This window comes from Rattus norvegicus, chromosome 5, assembly GCF_021556685.1.
Source record: "Rattus norvegicus strain SHRSP/BbbUtx chromosome 5, alternate assembly SHRSP_T2T, whole genome shotgun sequence".
Taxonomy (NCBI): Eukaryota; Metazoa; Chordata; class Mammalia; order Rodentia; family Muridae; genus Rattus; species Rattus norvegicus.
In genome coordinates, this window is record NC_141538.1 from 51,164,612 (window position 1) to 51,185,989 (window position 21,378).

The 21,378-nt window shown below is 42.1% G+C and overlaps 1 long non-coding RNA gene across 2 annotated transcripts in view; it reads right to left on the reverse strand.

The window, feature by feature from the left end:
* Window positions 1–18,350: 18,350 nt before the first annotated feature.
* LOC103692326 (uncharacterized) overlaps window positions 18,351–21,378 on the reverse strand; it is a 59,848-nt gene continuing 56,820 nt past the window's right edge. Inside the window, exon 8 of one of the 2 annotated variants that reach the window (XR_015620179.1) lies at window positions 18,351–19,432. This is a non-coding gene — a long non-coding RNA (uncharacterized LOC103692326). The remainder of the gene's footprint in view (window positions 19,433–21,378) is intronic. The other variant, XR_015620178.1, reaches the window with a different exon arrangement.

A 21,378-nucleotide genomic window follows, 5' to 3' on the forward strand; every position in this document is an offset into this window, starting at 1 on the left:
AAGCCCTGGGTCCTGCTAAGACTGAACCCACAGTGAACTAGTCTATGGGGGGAGGGCGGCAATGGGGGGAGGGTTGGGAGGGGAACACCCATAAGGAAGGGGAGGGGGGAGGGGGATGTTTGCCCGGAAACCGGGAAAGGGAATAACACTCGAAATGTATATAAGAAATACTCAAGTTAATAAAAAATAAAAAAATAAAAAAAAAAAGGAACTGAGCCATTTTATTAAATCATGAGAATATTTCAAAATCAATGTATGTGGCACGATGTCCAGTGTACTTGTAATTAGCATAATAAAATTATTCTATTGAGGAATTCATAACACTAAAATAGTCTACAAAGCAAAACCATTTATTGACAACTGCAACGTTCCTTGTGTGTTATTTAAAATCAAGGAGATTCTGCAATTCTCCCATCTTCTGATTTTGATTGATTCTTTGGACCTAAGGCCTCCATGATACTCAGACAGCACGAGGTAACAAGAAGCAAGTTCCCAGTCCCTGGAGAGAAGCTCCTCAATTGCTGTTCTCAACTGGGTCCTCCTTCCCACCAGAAACCGGAACACTGTGAACACATTCCATGTATTCTCTCCCAACATATTCATCCTCTGGCTCCTTTAATCACAGTTCTTGGATTTGTAGCATCTCTGCATATCTGAAATCCTGTTTATCAGGACCCATTTTGAAGTACAATCAGTACATTCTGATCAGCGCAAAGCAGTCCGATCTCTCTGACCTGAGAATGCCATGTACACTAACAGAGTCTAAAAGCACATGTGCTCTCACGGCACTAGTACCCTTATTAAGTCATTCAGAAAGAATGATTATCTAAAACTGGATGTTTTTTATTTAAATTGTTATCATGCAAAGTCTACTGACTTTCACGAAATTGACTTCAGACATTTATCTCCCGCTAGACCTTTCCTTGGTCCATTGGCATCTTAACATTTTACTCTATTTATCCGCTATTTAGTAATGTGTAGCAGTAAATTTGATTCAAAGGCACTGTATATAGTGTGGCATAGGTTATTGAATATGGAGAAGGAAAGAAAAGCAAGAATAGAGCACTGTGGTGAAGGATAGTGATAAAAGCAGGGCAAGAGAGCAAGGAAAGGGAGAGCACAGCTGTAGCACGCCACTGGAGGACCAGAGTTCCAATCCTTAGGTCTTTGGATCCTGGCCCTGATCTTACAAATCTGTGCACCGGGTTTAATGGATTGCGTCAAAGCAGTGATGCACCCATGAGGACCTACTCAGTATTTACTCCTGAGCTTAATCCTGATTAAAGCAAGATTTTCATCCAATTTCCTTGTGTTACTGTGGCAACTTCTAGTAAATGTATAAACTAATAGTGTGAGTCTTACCTGCATACTTAGAGAATTAAAATGTTTCAATATTGGCACCTCCTGGCACAAGGAAGAGCTTGGCTGTTGTTCAATCTGTATTTGTGTGGAAAAGGTCTATACAGTGTAATATAGTGAATATTGACTAAAATTTTACTATAATTAATATTTAATTAATACAAAATAATAATAAAAATAAATAGCATCCAGAAATTTTAATCTATTCATAATAAAACTAACAGTGAAAGTCAGCAACTTTATAAAATAATTTTTTATCAAATACAAGGAAAATGACTGAGCGGTATAAAGTAGTGCCTGAAGAAATAAGGCAATATATAGTATGAATTAGAAGACACAGAGCCATGGAGATACTGGTTTTTTCCCTAAGTTTACCTACATAACCCATGCGTGTGGGAAAGATGCCAACTGAAATTGTATGCAGCTTGATGCATACATAAAAGAGCAAAATCTGATGAGTAGATACAATGTTCTTAAAGAGAAAAATGTGCAAAAACCCTTTATAATGACTTAAGATATACTTAATGCCACTACATGGCATTAGCTCAAAGCCTACACAAGAAGGAATAGAGCAGAATAGAGAACTGGGTGAAGCCTCACAGATAACACTGGCTTTTAATGGCAACTTTAGCCCTGCATAGCCACTATGTGGAGCACACAAAAGTCATTTTCTGAGACCGTTGGAGCTCTATCTGACAAGAATGGGAATATCTTAGACCATAAACAGTAGTAAATAATACTAATTAAAAACCATTTACAAAAATCAGAGCTTTCACAGTTTTCAAAGAAAATATAGATGCACATGCTTACTCACCTGGAATCAAGTAGACCTTTCTAGATAAAATACACAAAACCTCAAAGACACAATTATTACACTGAACTATTTACAACATTTAAAATGCTTCCACCGCACACAGGACAGTCAAAATGAAAAGTCAAGTCACACCTGAAACAGGTGTTTCCAGCCAATAGCTATAGTTTAGCATAATTAATAACTCCAACTATTTAAAGAGATTCTTCACAGAACTAAGGAGAGGGAAACACTGTAGAAAACTAGATGAAGGTTCAGAACTGAGTAAGAATCACAAATGGTCAAGAAACAGGAGACAAGGCTCTGAGCCTGATTGGCAAAGTGTACACAAGAAGATGCTATTCACACCCTAGCCCCGCCCCACCCATGCTCAACAACCTACTGATCATTGTGATGCAGTCAGTGGGGACAAGCACTTATTTTAGGGGTACGAATTATCCCAACTGTTTGGAAATAAATCTAGTAATAGAAAATAAGACTGGTGTTCATATTCTGTGAGCTTGGAGTTTGTTGTCTGAGTATTCATATGCAGATATTTTCACATAATACTCCTGTAAGTTCAACTCCAGAGGCTTTGATGCTTCTGACCTCGGAGGGCAGCCCCACACATGCACAAATACCCCCACACTCATGTATGGAACTAAAAATAAAACAGATCTTTGAAAAAAAAAACAAGCAAAAAGGTGTGAACTTCAAAAACACAATATTAAGAGAAAAATGCAAAGTGGTTCTAAGCTATTTTATACTGTTCTGAGTGCTTTGTATGAATTTATTTACCCCATGTTTAATGTTCTCCACACTGATGTCTAATTTTCTCCACAAATCACAATAGAATATGCCCAAAATCATCCATGATGTTTTATCTCATTTAATTGATGGTACCGCTGAGTGACCGATCTGAAATCGCATAGCTGGTTTTTGGAAAAATTTTGTTCTCAGTCCATTGTTGGGGAATAGTCCTAATGGTTTTGTCTTAATTTGCCTCTCAAAAGCCACACTTCCAGGTGATGAGGGTCCCTGTTCCCAGCTGACTTTGAATGGTAATAAAGAATTACCTTACAGCCAATGGCTGGGCAGGGAGATGGAGGTGGGACTTTTAGATTGCACAGGCAAGGGACTGAGGGAGGGGGAGAGGAGGAGAATCCCTATGAATCAGAGGCAAAGAGATCAGATTTAAGAGCTGCAGGAGAGAAATCATCCAGCAATATCTCTTGGGTGGGTGCAGCAAAAGAAGCAAAGGGGGGAGCAAAGGGAACAAGCTTAAAGGCCCCGCCAAATATGTAAACACGTGAAAATGGCCCCATGGGCCACTCTCCTGGTTATGTCTAGGGTAGCAGAGATGAAATATAGATTTTAAAAGATGTTAACTCAGTAATACTGGAGAGGAGTGTGTGCTACCCACAGGGAAGTTTAGAAGTGCCCAGGCATTACCTTAGACAAGGCGTATCAAAATTAGCTGGAGTGTGTGTGTGTGTGTGTGTGTGTCTTTCAGTCATGAATCCAGAGCTCTTAAGGTGGGTGCAGTGTGTGCTGGACCCGCCAGGAGCCAGAGCAGGTTAACTAATTCCCCGCTACAGTCTACTCGCAACTTCACTACTTTACCACTCACTGAATTGTTAACCGAATCATATAGTGAACAACCATTAATATTCATTTTTAAAAACACCAAAGAGATCTGAGGTCCACTGGGAAAGGTTTTCCTAGGATGCATAACCCCTGAGGCCTGTTACTATCAGCAGGTACAGTCAAATAATACTCTGTAACGATCAAAGATAAATGTCCTTTAGAGCTACAAAAATGCAACTCATAATTATATTTATAAAAAATAGTGCTGCATAAACCAGGGATACACGCCGCACGTCCTGAATGCCTTGCGCCATTCCCTTCCTCTGAGGCAAGCCTTTCTCAGGTGAAGGAAGTTGGGGTTTACAGCTCCATGGTGCCACTTCAGTTCACTCCCTAAGGCAGTGAGCAGCAATGGTCCGGGAAGCAGTCACTTCCAGGTACAGTGTCACTGCAGCCATAGTAGAGCAGTCTTTGATATGCCTGTGACTCTAGCAGGAGTGTTTGAAGAGACTAGGAGTGGAGAGGGGTGGGGGTCAAGAAAGGGAAGTGAACACCACCTCTTCTCATAGTGCGTTTCAGTTCACCCGTCCCGGCTTTAAATGGGCTTGTGCGGAGAAAACCACCAGTTTGGGCTCCGCTACAGGTTCAGCCTACAACGTGGACACTTCAAAGACTTCAAAGGTAGGGGACACAGTACTGTATCAGGAGGGAAACCAAAAATGTGGGATTTAGCAAAGCTTTTGGAGGGTGATTCGAGGGCTTGAAGTGATTTCCACTTAAATACATGGCAAGCGAGTGAATAAAAAAAAAAAAGAATCAAAAACATAATAGGCCAGAGGAAGAAGAAAAAGATCTCTCATTTTTTTTCTCCTTTGTTAATGCTATAGAAATATCAGTTCGGAGGGCTTGGTGGGATTTTATAAAGCCAATGCCTGGATTCCTGCAGCAAAATGTAGGAGGCTTCTCTTTCATGCCTTCCTGCCTGGCCCCATTTAAAATAATTTATAGGTAAAATGAAAATTTAGTAGGAGCCCACTCCTCGCCAAGTAGCGTGCTAGGGGCTTTAATATCTGCTTTATCTTACTCCTTCCTGTAAGAACTCTTTGCAGCGGCCTGATTGTCTCCTCCTCACAAATGAGTAAACTGAGGACCAGGATGGCTAAACCACATGTTCTGCAAACACCAGCAACTGAACTTTGTCCAACTTTTTGGAAGCTCCTCTTTTTTTTTTTTTTTTTTTTTACAATGCCCTGAGGATTTATGAAAAGTGAATGAGAGGGCCTAATCCAAATCAGCTTAAACACCATAATTATGCCTAATTAAAAATACTCATTTTTTAATTTATTTACAAGCTAAAAAATGCTTTTTAAACCTCCTCCAAACTCAGTGGGGGTGGATTTTTGTTTGATCCTACGCTTAGTGGTTTCATAAGGTTTTAACTAGTACCATCAGCAGTAATGGTGTGGACTGCGATGTGCACTCTGGGGCTGAATCCACTCTCCAAAGGTTTCCTGGCTTCCAGGGTTTGGGTTCTAAACAATTAGAAAAACTAGATGCTGTGATAGCAAGAGCCTTTCTAATTGAAAAATATAGGGGTTTTTAAACCCATGTATCTACGAACTGCTTGGCAAAATGAATATTGTTTAATTTTCATTTTGAATTAAAGACTTGGAAACCTGAGTAATATAGAGTCTAATGATGAACTGAGCTGTGCCAAGCTCCTCTGAGAGCCATAGCGATGTATTAAAACAAGAATTATTTTGTGCACTGTGCTGCAGTTCACCATTGGGTCCTCAGCAGACTGCAAAACCACTATCCAGATAATGAAATTATAAAAGAATTTTAATTTCATGTTAGAACGTGTATTACAAATTATTAAGGAGAGAAAATAATTTTCAAGCCTATTCCTCTTGTGTATCCAAACTGGAAGGGATTTCTGCTTTGAAGGTTTGTGTAAAGTTGTATCAGGGGTTGCAGAAATATTCACAACACAAAGTCTGCTTAAGGCAATACGAATGTATTTAAATGTCAGCGATGGGGCTCAGGCTGTAGCTGAGTAGTGGACTCCTCGCCTAGTGTGTGCAGTCTCTCCTCATGGAGCAAACCGTAAAGGACTGGCAGAGCTGAGTCAATAACACAGAAAAGGTCATTTTCAAAGTTACGCTGCCTGAATACACATTTTGGTAACATCATAGCTTATTAAAGGGACCAAAGCCAAGAAGTTCCTCCTTTGGAACACGAACCCCAACCTGAACCATGCCTGGGACATCATGTAAACATGTCTATAATGGCTGATCCAGAACTACAGTAAGCGCATGCGTGGCTGACAAACCCTGCCCCTCACGGAGCCATACCTGAGCCTCGCCGAGCCTACATCAGATTCCCTTGCACAGGCTGAGGCTCGAACTATGTGAAATAACTTCTGTATGGCCATTCTCTTTTCAAGGAAGCAAAGGCGGGTTGTCAAAAGCCTATGGTGACAGGAGTCAAGTCTACAGTGAGAGAATGTTTGGAGTCACTTCCAGGTAGGAGCCTCAGTCTTCAGTCCGTCGCGCTGGCTGAGAACAGTGAGAGGTCCGGGCTGACACATCACCAGAGTGAGAGATGGACACTGCTCCTGGAGGTGGCCAGGCCTGTGCTGGCTGAGAGGTTGAAGCAAGGTCCAAAGATGCCAAGCTGGTTCCTGCTTGTTTTGTGCTTCCCCCATGACAAAACTCAGGCCGAGTCTTAGTGGAGCCAAATCGGTCCCCAAGACAGTCACTAAATTACAACAGTGGGGGCATAAATAGTCATGACTGCAAAACGATGACTTATTGTAACATAATTCACAATCCTGAATGAGTGTTTCCATCAGAAAAACACATGTATACTATGTGAGGGCACACATAGGAACACATAAATACCTATTAAATTCAGCAAAATTTGAAAGCTTTGAAAGGTATTTAACTGCTGTCTTTCAGAAATGTCAAGACAAAAAGCAACTTGGGGAGCAAAGACACTTCCATATCACTGTTCGTCACTGAAGGAAATCAAGACAGGAACTCAAACAAGGCAGGAACCTGGAGGCAGGAGTTGATGCAGAAGTCATGGAGGGATGCTGCTTACAGTCTTGCTTTTCTTCATTTTCTCAGACTGCTTTCTTATAGAACCCAGGACCATAGACTCAGGGATGGCACTACCCACCATAGGCTGGACTTTCCTACATTAGTTACAAATCAATAAACCGTGCACAGGTTTGCCAATAGCCAGATCTTCTTTTTCATTAATTAATCTATTTATTTACTTTACATCCCAATCACACCCCCCTTCCTCTGAGTTCCACCCTTACAAATCCCACCTTCCATTACCCCCTCCTCTCCTCCCACCCTGCCCTGGGACATCCAGTCATAGTAGGTCTAAGTGCACCCTCTCCCACTGAGGCCCAACCAGGCAGTCTAGTTAGGAGAAGGAGATCCAATGGCAGGCAACAGAGTCAGGTTCAGCCCCATCAACAGCCAGATCTTACAGAGGAAGTATTTTCTCAATTGAAGTCCCCTCCTCTGAGGTGAAGCTAGCTTGTAGCAAGTTGACATAAAAACTACCCAACACAGGTGCCAAAGAAGCACAGAGAAACAACTATAGTCAAAAGTAAAGTCAGGCTGCAGAGTTTTTTTTTCTTTTTCACTCATTAACCTAAAGAGAAATATTCTAGCTAAACATGTATAGCAGCACTTTTTGTCTAGAAAGAAAATAGATATTTACTTGAGGCTTCTCATTTTAAAACCAACTTATAACAAGGAGCTCGCCCTAGACTTGAGAAAGAAATACAAGGAGAAAGACTAAAGTAAAAATAGTGCATCTTGTCCTATGTCAGCAGCAGACCCACTTAAAGCTCCTGTTTGAATATCAACGGTGTAATCAGTCTTTAAAGTCGATTTCACCCTCCATTCAATTTCAAGTGCTAGCCACCTGCAACAAGCTCTAATAAAACTTTGTATCCATGAGGCTTTGGAATTACCGATAGCAATGTGCTCCCCTGTTCCCTTCTGAGGCTCTGGAGCTGACAGAGGTTCATCTGTGTGAACAGTCACATAGCGTCCAAAGCATGAAGAGTGATTTCCATAGGACACACAGAGGAAGAGCACGGAGCCATGAGAAGGACTCAAGAGACTGAGCAAAATCAGCCTTTGTGATTAGGGTATGTGGGACTGTGGGCACATTACTTAGCCCAAAGAGCCCAGCATTGCTTGGTGGCTTTTCAGTCATTATTTTAACTAATAAAACATGCATCCATATTGTACCATATATAATTTGATGAAACTAGTTCACTAGATGAAAATAAGCATGTATATGATAAGGTGATATCAAAACTTTATTTTTTTTGTTTATAATGATTTTGTTTTCTATTTCCAGTCAGAAGATGCCTCCCCGTGCCCGCGTTTGGGTACTAACAGCAAACATTGCTTACAAGAACAGTACATATCACTAGGTTCTGCTTTTGACTGCAAAAGCTTAAATGCCCAAAGAGTTTCAAAATCAACAGAGAGAACAGAAAATGTATGTCAGAATATGCATTACCTCAGTGGGTCTCCGAACGATCTCAGGACTTCAGACAGCAATTGCTTTGCTTTGGCCCAAGGAAAGCGAGTTTAGAAATCTCAGACTCTGCAAACCTTGATAACATTAGTGTAGACAGCATAGAGCTTGAGCAAATACTGTTGCAAATAAAAAAGGGCTTTCTTGTCAACCTCCTCTCAAAGAAAGGCCCAATGACCCAGACTTAATTCCTCACCATAATGTGATGGACATCAAAGCTAACATTCTGTGTAAGGGAAGGGAAGATAATATATAATGTTCCTTGCACAACTGAGTATGTATGTGTGTATATTACTGATACTTATATCTATATGCACATATGTGTGTGAAGAACAGCAGGGAATAAGGAGGAGGAGAAAGGAGAGACAGACAGACAGACAGAGAGACAGACAGGGGTTGTTCTTACTTGGATAATCCTAGCAGATGATGGAATTCTTTCTAGAGGAAGTTAGGGGATGGCTATGGTATTGGCATATCTATTCTCTGCGATATCCAAATAAACTAGAATTAAACTGATCTAACTTCCAATAAATTCTTCCCCTTTGCATTACTGAATTTAAAAATATCATATCTCAGAGGGCTCGGCGAGTCGATTGCCTATTGACTTTCCAGCGGGTCCATATAGCGTAATGAGTCTTTATATCTCTGTTCTTAAATTGCTTATTGGATTCCTAAGATTAAACAAAGAAGATGAGAAAAATTACAGTGTTGGAAATTAGGAGAGCTGGTCAAATGAGTACATTATTATCCTATCAAAACTGCATTCAAACTTTCCAGAATAAATATTAAAACACAAGAAAGGCTGCTTTTAAAAGCTTCTTGTAACAAGCGCTTCTTTATAAATTGATTATCTTTTTACAACTTTACTTACTATAATATGAATTTCTGACTCCATATAAAAGTCTAATGGCTTTCTCTAGATTAGATAATAAAGTCAGCCCCCAATTTGAAAGAATTTGTGCCATGGTATGAGACTTATAATGAGATTTTTTCCCCCAAAAGGACTTAGAAATAACACAAAAAATTCAGAACCTTGGACATAACATAATCAGAATATTATCTTAAGAAAAACTGGTGACTCGATGCTGTGTTTAAAATGCGTCGGAGGGGAAACAGTGACGTCAGTACTTCCCACTCCTTTAGCCTGTAGCTTATGGGTCCTGGCATGGTGTTGGCCCTGTTCCCATTCAGCCTACTCAAGGTCCTTTCCCCACTTGAGGTCTGTCTCCAGACTTTTCTGTCTTTGCTGACGGTGCCTCATTTTCTGAAACCTGTCTCCTCATCTAGCAAACTCCTTCCTCTTCCAGCTCCTTTTCTCTTTCTTGAATAGAGCACTACACACCTACACGGCACTCGTCACCCACACAAGATTGCTCCGTGCTGGTTTCTCCAAGTGATTCAATCATTCACTCTCTCGCAGAGCCCTAGACTGAACCAAAATGCGCAATCATACCTGCTGAAGGAGTAACGGACAGTGGATGATGACCCCAGGACAGCTGACGCCAGTTGCCCGGCTACAAAGTTGTACCCTCTTAAAGACAATAGGAACAAAGTTTCCATAGTGAGGTGGAGACTCCTGATCCACCCAGATGAGTCACAGGCGACCGATAAGTGTAAAGGACCCATTCCTATTTTACACATAAAGATAGAATATCAAATCACATATTAGCTTTGAGAAACTCCGGGGTGGGGGGAGAGGCTCACCCAACCAGCTTACATTTTTAAGTACCGATAAATCAAAGTAACCTCTTGACAAAAAATCAACTTCAGAACACAGTAGCACGGATGAGCAGCCACCTCACAGGAGATAGGAGGGGCGGCAGTGAGGGCGGGATTGGAAGCTGTGCGCTACCGAGACACGGTGCCGTTTTGTGTAACCAAATCACCTTTATAGAAATTTGCCAGAACAAATGGGCCAGAATGTGAATGAACAGAATAAATCAGAACGTAATCAGTTTCCACTCTACTCTTTATTGCTTCTGATGAAATCCTCTTACCATGTCCTCCTGAATTTGCCATTATCTCGTGTTCCTGGAAGGAAAAGTGATCCCAAAATGGCCTAAATAGTATCTGAAGTGCATTTTAAATGTAGGGTCTATTTGGTTAGTGTGCTATATTCCATTTTTAAGGGCAACACTAGAACTATTATGAATTTATTTTCATAGCTCTCTTTAGTTATTTGGCACAGCTTAGTTCAAACTGCGTTTGTGAAAGCTCGGGTATCCTAATGTTTAGGTCACATTTCTTCTGGTCTCGGAAATAGCTCGGCTGCCGCCACACAATTAAATTAAAGGAGACGTGGGTGAGTGCTGTGCACAGTTCTACTGCTCCTGCCAAGTTCCTCCTTGTATTTTGCTTCTTGCTGTCACCCAAGAGCAGACTCATTCATTCATAGCAGGTGGTCTTTGTGCCCCTTCCCTGTCCCCGTGTGCCCATTCTTCTGGTTGCATAAAATTAACTCCAAAATCTGATCGCAGTCATCTAGATGCTTCTCACTCCTTTGTTCTTGAGTTATATTTCTTTTACCATTTAGTGATTTGGAGGAAAACATTTGAAACTTCGGTTTATAAACCCCAAGTCCTGGGTGCTCAGGAAGAACATCTCTGCGTCAGGACCTATAGATCAAGAAAGGTTCCCAGAAGCAGGTGTTTCTGGACCATGTGGAAGGCCCTCCTCTTTAAGCCTCAAATCAGGGGATCACAGGAATTGGGTTAATTTTTCTTCTGCCGTATCTGATTGGAGTGGAACCTTTCAAACCTAAAACCAGCTTTCTTTCCATAAGCCTCAAATGAATTATAATTCAGTGTATTTAAGTATGTGAGAGTCAAAGAAAAGTCGGATGACAATTGGCTGTGTTACCTCGGCAGAAGAGAGCAGGGATTTACTCTCTGGTTGAGATCCAAGGTTAGTTCGTATAACATAATGACCCAGCCTGTCATGAGAACCAGAGCAACTGTGTGTTCCATAAATCTGTGCCTGCAGGAGTGTGCTCCAGGCACAACATTGCTTTCCCAGACATGTCTGACACAGCGGTCCTGCTGAGACAGCACGCAGGCTCACTAGCCAATGGAATTCCACTTCTAATCCTCACCTATGATACCTAAAGAAGACTGACACCTAGGGGAAGCCACGTTCTTGAAATGCTGTGTAACCCCACACAGAAGATAGGTGATAGTGTTCAGAGTGAATGGCATCAGCTGCAGTGACGTCATGTCTGGAGGACATGCTCTAAGGGTGACAAGGTCTACTACACTGAGCATCGAATTGCATCAACAGGTAATTCTTCTAAAACAACAGAAGTGAACTGAAAAATCATCCAGAAAATGGGTAGATGTATTGATTCCAGAAAACCTATTTCTTTTTAAAGCTTTGACCTATTCTCGGGCTTTTTCATCTATATCAAAGGGCTATAGTTTTCTAGGAAGTTTCTTCTGGATTCAGCTTCCATGAATTGATATGTTTCTGGCATTTCAATGTAGAGGCTAACATCTCAGATTCTGTGGAGAAGAGTTTCTAGAATCTAAGAAGTGACTGACAGAGAAGAGAGGTAAAGCGGACATTGACATCAGAAGTCCAGGCCTGCCAGTCCTGTGAGGAGGAGCAACGGAGCCAGGGACTATGGATGTCTTTGAGAGGCTTAAATATGAGAAAATGCAATTGTTTTACAGAGGAGCATATCGGGAAACTTCATTTCCTCTCTGTGTGCTATGTCTGTGCTCAATTATGTTTGCTTGGAGGATGCAATGCCATTAGCCACATGCCACGTGAAGATCTGAAGAAACGAGATGGCAAAACCTAGACATTGAAACATAGATACCTCATGAACGCACAGCACAACATCACCACCTAGTGTCCAAAACCTAAAAATTCAGTCTGACGTCTGACGGACAAAGAGCAGCTGGGTTACACAAAGCCAGGTCTGTGTGATGGGTACTTAAGAGTCATGAATTCAGGTTGGGGGTTTAGCTCAGTGGTAGAGTGCTTGCCTAGCAAGTGCAAGGCCCTGGGTTCGGTTCCCAGCTCCGGAAAGAAAAAGTCATGAAGTCTCTGAATGGCCTTTCTTTCAGTCTACTCTTTGTCCCCGCATTTCATTTTGACAGTAGGAATTCTGAACTAATGTTTTTGCAGTGGGTAGGTGGGCCCATCCCTTTATTGGGGGCCATGCCTATCCACTGGATATGATCTCTACAGGTTCTATCTCCCCTTTTTGGGTTATTTCTGATAAAGTCCTCCCTGTTGGATAGTGGGAACCTCTTGGGTCCCTGGCATCTGGGACTTTCTAATGACTACACCCAGTTCCCCCTCTCTCACTGCTACACACCTACTTTCAAATTCCTGACCCTCTGCACTTCTCCCCCATCCCCTCCTTACCTGGACTGCCCCCCCCTTTTCCCTCCCCCTCCTTTCTCCCTCCCAGATCCCTCTCTCCCTTTACTTCCCAGAGATTATTCTCTTCCCCTACTGAGTAGTACTGCAGCATCTACACTTTGGTGTGATCCTCTTTCTTCTTGGGTTTCCTATGGTCTGTGAGTTGTATCTTGGTATTCTGAGCTTCTTTTTGGCTAATATCCACTTATGAATGAGTATATACCATGTGTGATCTTTTGTGACAGGGTTACCTCACTCAAGATGATATTTTCAAGATCTATCAATTTGCCTACGAATTTCATGAAGTCATTGATTTTTATAGCCGAGTAGTACTCCATTGTGTAGATGTACCACATTTTCTGTATCCATTTCTCTGTTGAGGGACATCTGGGTTCTTTCCAGCTTCTGGCTATTATAAATCAGGCTGTTGTGAACATAGTGGAGCATGTGGCCTTGTTATATGTTGGAGAATCTTTTGGATATATGCCCAGGAATGGTATAGCTGGGTCATCAGTTAGTACTATGTCCAGTTTTCTGAGGAACCTGCAGACTGATTTCCAGAGTGGCTGTACCAGTTTGAAATCCCACCAACAATGGAGGAGTGTTCCTCTTTCTCCACATCCTCGCCAACATCTGCTGTCACCCAAGTTTTTTATCTTAGCCATTCTGACTGGTGTGAGGTGGAATCTCAGGGTTGTTTTGATTTGCATTTCCCTGATGACTATGGATGTTGAACACTTCTTTTTAAGTGCTCTCAGCCATGTCTCAGCTGACATTCCTTCAGTTGAGAATTCTCTGTTTAGCTCTGTACCTCATTTTTTAATAGGGTTATTTGGTTCTCTGGAGTCTAACTTCTTGATTTCTTTGTATATTTTGGATTTTAGCACTCTATGGAATATAGGGTTGGTAACTGAAGGAAAGGCCATCCAGAGACTGCCCCACCTAAGGATCCATCCCATCTACAGATTCCAAACCTAGACACTACTGCTGATGCCAAGAAGTGCTTACTGACAGTATAGCTGTCCCCTGAGAGGCTCTGCCAGAGCAGGACCAATACATATGTGGATGTACACAGCCAAACATTGAACTGAGTGTGGCGACCCCAATGGGGAAGTTGGTCAAGGACTGTAGGAGCTGAAGGGGTTTGTAACCTCATAGGAAGAACAACAATGTCAACCAACTAGACCCCACTAAGCTCCCAGGGCCTAAATCACCAACAAAAGAGTACACATGGAGGGACCCATGGCTCCATCTGCATAGGTAGCAGAGGATGGCATTGTCTGGCAAAAATGGGAGGGGAGTCAGGTAGTCCTGTGGAGGCTCAATGACCCAGGATAGAAGAACAGTAGGCCACTGAGGCAGGAGTGGGTGAGTGGAGGAGCATCCTCGTAGAAGCAGGGAGGGAAGAGGGGATAGGGAGCTTTTGGAGGGCAAACTTGGAAGGGAATGACATTTGAAATATAAATAAAATAACTAATAAAAAAAGAATCATGAAGTACCTGCACATTCTCAATCTTACTCTTTAATCAATGCTCTACCTACATTTCATACATTTAGGAGGTATTAAGTGTGCAAACCAGATAAAGTAGCTGAAATAGAGATGCATTTAACTAGGAACTCTGAGGGCTTCTGGACCAGAACACAGTAAGAGCATTAGGGAAGGAACAGTTATTTTCCAAAAGGTTTTTGATTTTAAACGCCTACAAAATACAGTGTACTACTATCTAAGGAAATATGTTCCTTATCCATTTTTAATATTGTAGATACAAATCACAAAAAATTACATATATGATTGATAATTCCCATGTGTTTACTTTATCTAAGTCTTTAAAAATAGAACATCATGGGAACCCACACAATGACTATGGTAAGACTTAACATTGACTCTCTCAACATTCCCGTTATACAGCGAGTTTCTTTGAACTATCTCATTATCTCTCCATGTTTCCATCTCTCCTCGGGTTAGTGGGCTTCTGCCCCAACATGCAAAAACCCATACATGACCAGCAAGCATATGTCTTTAACGTAGACTTAAGAACACTGCAGCCAAGATGGGAGAAACCCAGGAAGTTATTCGTCATGGTTTTCAATTCCATCCGACCCACAGAATCAGCCCATCCATGGACTGAATGAGATTTCTCTCCCTTTTGCATTAAAAGCATGGCTTGGTGGAAAGCCTTTGACATCCTTCCTCCTGGAGAAAACAGCCGACCGTTCTGATAACGCTATGCCAATGGTCTGCCTTACGCTACCTGGCCAGTGCCTCTCCCTCTGGTTCTGACATCTTGGCTGACCTCTTGTGATAAACTTCCCTGCAACACAGCCCTGGCTTGGCTGGAGTCCAGTCAGGGTCTCCAATGCCCTTCTTGCCCCAATCCCACTGTTGCCTGAAGGGTACACGGTTTTAATCAAAGGCTTAATTCTAGGATTCTCAAGAAGGGGCAGGATCCTATCAGAATCACCCAGGGAGGTTTTCCTAATTATAGCAACAACCCCCAACACATACACAACCGAAGATTGATTTCCTCCCACGAAGACTGTTTGCCCCGCCCTCAGGTGTGTGGGAGAGGGAAAGAGAAGCTGAAACCCTTTGGCTTTGAGCGCTGAGAGCAGAAATGTTAATCTTCTCTTGATTCAGTGGAAAAATACCTCAAAGGAGGGAAATGAAACCTTGTCTCCTAAGGATGAAGCTATAATAAAACCTTAATTAATTTGGACCCCATTAATTCAAACTGTGTGATAATTAGAAAAATGGTTAGGTTAAAGTTTACCTTTCCTCGAGCTAGGGGAAAAGTGGCTGAAGATTACTTTCCTGTACCTGGGAAAAGTGAATTTGCTAAGCAAATTAGTGCTTTTAAAGAGAAAAGCATCTACTGGGCCAAGCAAGTAAGTAGTTTTGAGACCTGTTAAGTGACATCTACAGCTATAAGAGCTATTATAATGATAAATACCCCCATCCGGGCATCAGAACAGCATCCCTTGACCTTGATAGACCGCTTTCAAGTAATATAGTTATCGGTTAGAGGTAATTTTGTTTTTAAATGTCACACCATCCTTATCTTCCTTTCAGTTGGTTCATGTTTCTATAGCTTACTGAGTTCAGCCTACTGATAACTCAGAAAGCTTGTTTTGGTCACCATATCCATGTGCCGCAGGGCCCTTCTTTTGGTGGCCCAGGGTCCCTTCGATCAAAGCCCAGAAAATATAGCGAGACAAGGTAGGGGACATGGCACAATACACCTGTGTCACCCAGTGTCAGCATTGATCCAAACCAAATTCACTTTGTCTACTGTGTTAGTTTGGTTAGATTTTGAAATCTTTAATGGGGAGGCTGAGGTGCTAGCGAGCCCTGTGGCCCTAATATTTGCAGAAATGGAAAAACTGATTTCAATAAGATTCAGCAGTCAGCTTTATTATAAGAGCTAAGAGCCTTTCCTAAGCAAACATTGAGTATGTATTTCCAGGAAAGTGGACCATAACTCCTAAGGTTCCTTGAAAAGGTAATCCTTTTTTTTCCACTGCCTGCCCTAGAATCACAGTCCCCAGTGCTACGCAGCCTCTCCTGGAGTCACTAAGCCAGTTGTGAGCAGTTAATGACTAGCCTCTGAATTCTAATAGTTAACTAAAGATTTTCAGTTACTATTCCTACTGCCTAATTATTTCAACACATCAAATAGCAATAAGAACCAAAAGTTATGCCCCATATTATTATATTTATCCTATTCCATTTCGGTTATTTTTTTTTAACAATTGCTAGCTGAACCCTGGGGCTTTTTGAACTGAAGTTCCTGAGATTGATTTAAAATATTTTAATTAAGTAAAGCCTCTGCCCCAGGGCTTCCTAAAGCAATTTTCAAAAACTCACAAACAAACAAACATTATACCAAAGGCCTGACCACCGACAAACCACAACCATTTCCAGGTGGTCACTTTTAACTTCACTTTACTATGGAGAGAAATATTTTAATTCAAATGACAGCAGTAAATCACAAACGTAGGGCCGTGTAGTCGTGAAGTTCTATGCCCTAGGCATGGTGAGAAAGACAGAGCTCACCACAAAGTCACTTCAGCTGCAGGGGAACCCATGAAAGGCAGCTCTTGCTGGACCTGTACCTAATTTAGACCTAGGGTTCTGTGGAAGTTACTCCACCCCCAGCGTTAGGGTTTCATTTTAGCAGCATACATATGTATTTCCGTGTGGCTTTGCGAGGAAGCCCAATGTGTGTCTTGAAGGTGATGTTACTGTGACGTTTGTCAAAGCAATGAGTCGCAACATCACCAGATGGGGAGGGGGCCGGCAGGGACGGGGAGCGGGGACTAAGAAATCCAAATTCTCAGGCTTCTGCCCAAATCTGCTAAAGGGAAATTCTGAAAGCAGCATCCAATGGCCTAACAAGACATCCTCGGACAGTTCCGATGAGCGCGAATGAGAAAGAACCACTGAGTTAGACCAGAAACTTAGAAGTCGAGTCTGGAAAGCACTGCGATTTCCTTGCTGTTGGCTTCCTTGTCTGCAGAAATGATTTTGAAAAGCAGTATTACCTAACCCAAAGAGTTGCTTTCAAGAAAGGAAATATGGGGGCTGGGGATTTAGCTCAGTGGTAGAGCGCTTACCTAGGAAGCGCAAGGCCCTGGGTTCGATCCCCAGCTCCGAAAAAAAAGAACCAAAAAAAAAAAAAAAAAAAAAAGAAAGGAAACACGTACTTTACGGAAAGTTCTTGCTACAGTGTCTGGCAGCATTCAAGGGGGAAAAGGCACAATTAACCGATCACTCAACCCACCACTCTGGGGAGCTTGGAAGCCTTGTTAGGAAAGGAAAGTGATTGCTATCTCCCTGGCAAGATGGCTCCTAGTTGGCCCGCCAGAGACTTCTGGCCTATGATGAATCCTTTGAAGATAAGCACTTGAATTTGTCCAATGTATCTAATTGGCTATTGTTACTCCAATGGGTGTGGTTTGACTACGGTGTGTAGGGCAGGACATTCTCTGCAGTTAGCAACAGCCAAGACCAAGTGCTTGGTACAAGTAAGTAAAAGCTATCACTTCTTTGCCTAAGAAAGTTTTAAGTGCTAACTAAGCCAAGGGAGCACTTGGCCTACAGGGTACGGAGGAATGAAATCAGGGAAGCGAGCTGTGGCAGAAAGAGTGCCAGAAAACAGGGAATGGGGACAGCAGGGCTACTGGCTTGCTGTCCGGCACTGTGGCCTCTGAAGTTGCCCTGCCTCTTATTCATTCTCAGATGCAGAATCTGATCATCATCACCGCTAAGCAAACACTGTGGCACATGCTTACTGGGAAAGATGCCCATCTTCGAGCCTAAGATGATAGAGCGACCTCTGGATCTTCTGATTCCTCACTACCTAACCCTCAGGCTCCCAGTCGTTGGCGCACTATTACCCACTCTCTGCCATTACAGCTGTGCCACTGGGGCCATGATTGGGTTGAAATTATTGCTAAATTGCAGAGTTTTGTTTTGAGCTCTTCAATTCCCACAAGTACACCACTAAAATTTCTAATGTCACAAAAGGTCCCAAGAACACAAGACAGGATGGTACACGTGGGCTGGAGCCAGGTTCTTAACGAAAAGTTTCTGCTCAGTTATTCTGCCCCTATGCCTTACCTTCGAAACATCCTTTGATCCCGTCTCCCGCTAAAATGAATTTCTCCAGCACGGGTTTAAAACTTATATTTGTATTCCAGCTGGAATGCTCACAGTGACGTGACCCCCCTGTCTCATTCCTCTTCTACCCTTCTGGAATTGGCCCTATGGCTTGCTTCCTGCTTCCTGGTCTGAATTCTTAATTGGCCTTATCTCCCCCGATCACCTCTGGACCAGGCAGTAACCAGTCCCCGGAGAGGAGAGCACGCTGATGAGAGCAGAGTCCTTTCCTCCCATTACCCAGAATAGCCCTGGGACTGCAGGTCTGCTTACCGGGAATCAATTGGACCCATACAGCTCAGTGCTCTGCAGTTCTTCAACCCCCTACGTGCTTTTCCAATATCATCTTATCAGTTCCCTTCTGATCCAATCCATTACATGAAACTGAAGTATACTTCATCTATTAGCTGCTCCTTTAAAATTCTGTTAAGACTCAGGGAACGGAAAAAAGGCAGAAAGATAAATGCTCAAAAATGGAAATTTTGGTCATTTTGAGAAAGGGGTGTCGAAGTCTGGATGCTTGAGGAGTTTCATTATATACTTCAAAGTAAAATTAGCACCATTTCTGGGTTTTATTCATCCTTTTGAAATACACATCCACGCTTATAACATCGCTTCTCTTACTCTTAGGAAACTCCTTTTTAAGACTGATTGATCCTCTTATCTCTCCCTGAGACTTCTTGGCCTTTGAAGAGCGTTTCCTGTGTCATTAAAATTTTCATTTCCAGTTCTTGATATAGACAACAAACACCACTTCTCTAGTTTTATGGGGCAGTTGGGTCCTCGTCATTAGTAAACACTCCCAGCTTTCTGAGCTGTCAATTTGTTCAAGAGTATATCAAAGGGGCTAATTACCCTGCAGTCTTGCTTGACGCTTTTGGCCTTGGTAAAACAGCTCCTTTACAATCTGGGTAGGCTGGGTTGTTCTCAGGTCACAGCAGTCTCTATAATGTGTGATGATTAGAATAGAAAGGGTTCCCAGGCCACTTGTGTGTCCTTATCAAACATATTCTCAGTCTTGATCAGCTTAAACGTAAGAGAACGGCGAAGTTAAACTGCGTGGCTTCGTTTTCATTTCAATTATCTTATCATCGCTGTAAATAGAAAGGAGAGAAGAATAAATTATATTCTTCAGAGAAATGGCTTTTCTCCACTGTAACAGTTTGGTTTCCAGAACCAGCCATAGCAAGAGGGGTAACCATCCAACCACCTCGTGCATGCTCACACTACTAGTCAGTCATCCATGCTCACACTACTAGTCATCCATGCTCACACTACTAGTCATCCATGCTCACACTACTAGTCATCCATGCTCACACTACTAGTCATCCATGCTCACACTACTAGTCATCCATGCTCACACTACTAGTTATCCATGCTCCCTTTACTAGTCATCCATGCTCACACTACTAGTCATCCATGCTCACACTACTAGTCATCCATGCTCACACTACTAGTCATCCATGCTCACATTACTAGTTGTCCATGCTCAAACTGCTAGTCATCCATGCTCCCACCACTTACTACCCATGCTCACAATGCTAGTCATCCATGCTCACACTTTCTCCAAAGCCACAAAACGAAGCCACCAGCCTGAGAATACAAGAGGGGTAACCTGCAAACCACCTCATTCCACATCCCCTTTGTGGCCTCAAGAGCCGAGAAAGGGTGGCTCTCGGTTAAGAAGAGAGTCAGGGGATATGAGGCTGCTATGGTGGGCATGTTCAGGTGTCCACACAGTGTCAGCATCTTCGGGTAAGCTATCTGGCAACAGCAAATGATCTCTGAAGAGTCCATTTCTCCAAACTGCTTCAGTTTATACCCACAATTGGCCACTTACTCTTCATGGACATACGGTAATTTTCTTCACCATTTGAAAAAGTGAAGAGGATTTTTTAAGTTACTTTGAAAACTCCTTACCACTCGGGACTTCTTTGAGAGCACCAGCTCCAGGCTTAGGCTCTATTGGCTTCTGCTCATGGGCCAAAGAATACCACGACGTTCACTAGCAGTTAGGCTAACACAATGGCTGTGCGCCTGCGGATCTATGCCTCTTTGGCTGTGACCCTACCATTTTTCTTACTGTTAGAAAAGGCAAGCCATCTACAGTTGTTGTCATACTAAACATTTCTTCTCCTAATTCCTTCACAACCAAACAGCACTGTTTTGAATGAAAGCTTTATTTGTTTCACATGTATTCACTTGACTTCACAGAATGAGTTCCTGCTACTTTTGAGAAATTGTTTAGCAACCATCATTTTTCATGAACTCTAAAAGGAAAGATAACATTGTTACCTTTATTGCTCATATTATCCTGTAATTTGCACAGGACATTTTTCTGGGACATTTCCCCTTTGTTCCCATAGGATTCCTTATCTCTTGTTCCTTCATCATTGAGCAATTTTCTAACGTAAGCACTGTGAAGAAGCTTTTGTCCTATTTTCCTAGTTAGCATCCAAACATTCTGATTGCAAGAACAGTACAGTTGGTCCTATTTTATATTCAGTCATTTGGGTAAATGTCTGGAAAGATTGTGTCCACTCATTGTATTTTAGTGTCTTGTACAAAATATCCATGAAAACGTATTTATGGATTAATCAATAGGTGGATGAATCATACATGCCCTAAGATTCTATGGAAATTAATTTGACCTTTTAAAATAGACTTCCTGCGCTGTCAATATTTCATTCACACTCTTAACTGCCTATTTGTTAAATAAAGGAACTCATGACAATGGCATTAAAGAAAATGCACACTGAATTTAAATTGCAACTTATCCATCTACAGAGTGCTGATATGAGAAGCAAAGGTGGGAAATATAATGCTTTTACAAAAAGTTGTTCTCAAAACCAGAAATGATGTGTTTTAATTATCTGTTGCACAGTGATCATTCTTCACATACAGGTTACTTTTGGTTTTGCACTAAGAAGCAACAAGTAGAACGAACCATCCATCCGCACCTGCCATCCTCACCAACTCCCAATAAGAGAGCCCATCATTCCTAAGCGCAATCTTTTATGTCTGAGATCCTATTGTCCTT